Source organism: Lepisosteus oculatus, chromosome 14 (assembly GCF_040954835.1).
Source record: "Lepisosteus oculatus isolate fLepOcu1 chromosome 14, fLepOcu1.hap2, whole genome shotgun sequence".
Lineage (NCBI taxonomy): Eukaryota > Metazoa > Chordata > Actinopteri > Semionotiformes > Lepisosteidae > Lepisosteus > Lepisosteus oculatus.
The window spans coordinates 3,477,515-3,482,386 of NC_090709.1; positions in this window are offsets into that span (position 1 = coordinate 3,477,515).

Here is a 4,872-nt window from a genome sequence, read left to right on the forward strand (position 1 = left end):
TGACATCACGCTATAAGGTTGAATGGCATGAGTTCTCCTTTTCCCTCCGTAGAAAATGTGTGTTTGAAAGGAGGTGTCATGTTATTTTTTTGCCAGACAAAGCCATGCCGTAAGATCAGTGTGGTTATTTAAATGTATTGGTCTGAAATTAGTTGTAATCACAGGGATGTAACAAGAAAAAATTAAGTGCTTCTTAACACAGATAGTTGGAGATATTTGGCAGCAGTGGGATTCCAACTTACGTCCCCAAAGAGTCTGGAGCTTTAATGCAGTTCTTTAGAGTGCTCAGCTGCGTTAGCCTTGACTGCCTCATACCTCACACTGGCTCAGAGAAAACTGGGTGGCTTGCAAAGACTGGTAGGAGAGGAAAGGAATAAATACTTCTTTTTTATCTGCTAAAAGAAGAAAGGAAATATTTGATAATTGTTTGTTTAGCAGTTGTTTTGATCAAATTATTGTAATGCAGTGGCAGGTACAATTAAGGTATAATATTGTACATGAACTGAGTCTGAAATCTGAGTCGGTGATGGCAGTTGACTATCACTGGAGGACAGTTCATCATGAGCGGGTAAGCCTGCATAATGAGGGAGAAGAGATCGGCCTCTGTGACGTAGTGTCCAGTGACACTAACTATCTGTCCTACTGTTCTCTGCTAACGTAGAGGGTGAATGTTGTTTAAGGTGAATGTAAGGTTTCTTTTTGTAAAATATTTTCAAGCGCATTTTTGTTGCTGAAACTTTATCTTTCCGATATTAATTCCGATATTGTCACCTAATTCTATGCATTGTTTCATCAGACTAGAACATTTAGAGGAGCTCAATTGCATTAATGAATTGCATAGTGATAGTATTTCTTGTCGTTTAAATATTTCAGTCAAAAATATAGAGAAGGTGCTCCTGTTTTCACCATTATAAAAACTGTGTTTCACCAGTAATATTTACTCTCATAAAAGTATTGTAATTGTATTGTTCTGTGACAGTCTTGAGTGACACAAACCTTCTCCTTTACTGCACTACACTTCTTCAGAGGCCAGTTCAGCACACAAGGATCCTCAGTCAAACAAACACTGCAATAGCTTGATAAAAGCCACTTCTCATCCTTTCTCTTAATGTTGGTGCTACTATTCTATGCAAAGTAGGCACTTTGACAATTAAAGGAGTCTTCATGAAGGTGTGCGCCGGCAAGCTCTCCACTGGCAATTGACCAGGCTTTTGAAGAAACCAATCTCATTCAACAACCATACAAATTGCACAGCTTAAGGCACATGAAGTGAAATTCGTGAGCAGATAGACACAAAACAATGTTGCTTCACATTATTTGCAAAGCTGTTTTGCTTGTCTAACCACCTCTTCCTACTTTGCAGTGAGCACATATATTTCATTTTCTTCTCTTATATTTTCCTTGATATTTTACTATCCCTTTCCCCCATGTGGAGATGTATCCACATCCAAAACCCCATGTTTCACCCTGCATTTGTGCCAGTTTTACAATCTGTGTAAAAGCCTGCCTTACCCAGGTCTAGTGGCACAATCAGTCAGGCTGTGTTATTTATACAGCTGTGAACAGTGGAGTCATGCTGAGGTTATAAGTTCAACCCTCCCCTGGAGCCATTAAGTCTGAATGTTTTCCACTCATAAAAAGTTCATTCGCCATAGCAGTTTCACTGTGACTTTGCAGGTAAAATATTCTTAATGAGAATAATATTTTGTATGCGATAAATAACCGCACCAGAAAATATTGGAGAGTAATGGTTTGTCGCACTATTTGCAGCAGACACTCAGACACAGAAATGTCCTGTCATTCAAGAAAATTCATGAAGAAGAGGAGTGACATCATTGCAAAGGCGATATTTTCTGATGTCTGTCTTGGTTAATAATCATTTGCGTGGGAATTACTTCTGTCATTATTACTAATACTGATAAAAACAGAACTCACAGCTCTCTGGATGTTGGTCATGACTCTAGAAAGTGTTTTTATTTGCAAGCGGCTCTGGAACTCAACACCTGTTGATGGGTCACTTCTGTCAGACACATCAGTGGAACCCAAGCCCACCTACACACACATTCACACACACTGATATACTGTACACCTACACTCTCACACACATTTACACTCACAGACACATCACACATTTATACACACAATCAGACACTTACACACTCACATATATACACTCACACATGCTATCATCATTAATACTCAGATAGACGCAGGCACTACACACACTAACAGACATACCAACATATACACTTACAAATATAAAACTACACACTGACAGACACCACACACTCACAGACACACACCATACACACACATTCACAGGCATGCATTCACAGAAACAGACACTACACATACTCACAGACACACAGACACACACTTATAGACACCAAACACTCAGAGACCTGTGACATCACACCTCACTCTGTGACAAATGCGAGACACTTAGACGCGTGCAGTGACGGAGTGCCTGTCGCCGTGGTTACCATTCTTATGATTTATAAACACTGGAAAAATGCATTCAAACTGTTACTTACATACATTTATGAACTTGAAATATCATTTTCTAGCTCTAGGATACAGTTACCTAAATAATAATATGAATAATCATTTTTTAATTTCAGATTGAACATTATTAACCCTATCTATCTATGAATTGGCTTCATTACTCTGCTCTCCTCCCCACTGATAGCTGATGTGTGGTGAGTGTTCTGGTGCACTATGGCTGCCATTGCATCATCCAGGTGGATGCTGCACATTGGTGGTGGTGGAGGGGAGTCACCATTACCTGTAAAGCGCTTTGAGTGGAGTATCCAGAAAAGCGCTATATAAGTGTAAGCAATAATTATTATTATTATTATTATTATTATTATTATTATTATTATTATTATTATTATTATTATTATTATTATTATTAATTAACTGTTTTTTAGATATTCTGACAGACAGAGTGCGTCTCTGCTGCTTTTGTGTGTCTTTTTCAGGAATGCCAGAGGTACTCGAAATGTTGCAAAAAGAAAAGCGATTTTTTTGTTTTGTAAAAAAGTGAGTACTGATTTTTATTTTATACAGGAAACGGATGTATGTTGAAACACTAAATTCTATAAATAATTGAGAAATAATAAAGCCAGGAAAACATATATGTAAAAATACAATTTGATCACATAATTTACTTAATTATCTCTGGTGGTTATTTTTTTTTTCTGTTGTGTTTTCTTCTCTTGTACCTGTTTCTGATCCTCTGGTTGTAGTTATATTTGTAAATTCTATACGTTTAATAAAAAAAAAAGAGTGCGTCTCTGCTGGAGGAGACTTCTGTCCGGAGCCCGGAGGGCTTTTCATACAAATATAACATCTCCCCCCCAAAAAACCGGGCTGTGAAGAGAGGCGATTTCTAACAGTTGGAGGAGGAGAGCGACAAACAGAGGAATGAAATTCATTAAACAGAAAAAAAAAGTTTACTTCACAGATTAATGCGTTACAAAGCGTACCCATGTGGAGCAGTAGAGAACGAGCACGAGTCCCTGAAATAAGCGCTTTTAAGGGTTTTACACGAATCATCAGAGTATAGAAGCCAGGAGGATCAGACTCATGTTCCTGGAGGTTAAAATGTGTATCCTGGTTTTATTTCCACCCAGCTCTCAGCTCTATAGATAGTCTGATGATTTAAATTAACTGTATAACTGTTACAAGACTTCATCTAATTGTACATTTATAAGACTGTCTGTCTGTGAGACAGCTGAATCCCAGGGCTGGTGTAGAATCACCAGAGCACTGCTCAGAGATACAGACTGGTCAACTGGTCACTATTGTAGTCACGACCATCGGCCCATTGGCTACTAATAATCAATATACTGATCAGAGTGTCAATACTGGTGTTTATTACATAAATACTAATATAATTACACACTCACTTGTGTTATAAAACACTTAAAAAAACATGTTTGGAGGCTGATATACAGTAAAGAAAGTAATACTGAAGGGCTGGAAGTCCTGGAAAGGGTTAATAGAAGCTTCTTGCTTCTGCCCTGGAACAGAGCCCACAACTGCCAGATCAGTGACCCCTGAGCCCAGTTCACAGAGAGGAGAACCAGGAGCTCTTTTATGTCTCTAAGAGGACTGGGAGATAGGAGAAAAGGGGAAGATGTGACTTGAGTACAGGCTGTTCTGTCTGATATTGTTCATGTAGCAGCACTGATCGTCTGAATATCTTCTGGTTCTGGATTGTGAGTATAGCAGTACGGAGTTGAGCTTCTGTCTGAGTGTGTGTCTAAGCTGTGAATCTGAGAATAATGAAGAAGAGAATAATGTTTTTTTTTTTATTCTGTCCAGAATTTTTCTTCTTTGCCAAGTGGTGTTACATCCCCTTCAGATACTCTGCACAGACTGCCAGAGAGAAGAGGAGAGAGAGATGGACAGATAAGAGCACACGCAGCGAGAGAGACATACGTCTTGATTTACTTTGAAGCAAGTGTTCATTTCTTTTCTGGAACAAGTTGTTTCTGAACTTCAAGAAATTCAAACAACTTATGAAAGATAAAATACAAGTCTTGCTTATCAGGACCGAAGAAATACCGCAGGAAAATGCCAGTGATTTTTCTCCTTTTAACGAAAAGTGGAGAAAAACAACGGCAGTGCATTTCCTTCGGCTTGATTTAGCTTAATACAAGTATTCATTTCCTTTTCTGTAGATTACAGCCTGCGAAAGATGAAATAAAGTTATTGGTTATTCATGGTCAGTGCAGGAGAAATACTGCTGGCTGGCAGGAAAATGTCAGTATTTTATTTTAACTACAAATGTGCGAATGGCAAAAAGCAACAGGAGTGTGTTTCTGTGCAGTTGTTAAACAAAGGGCTGGTGGTTCAAACCCACTC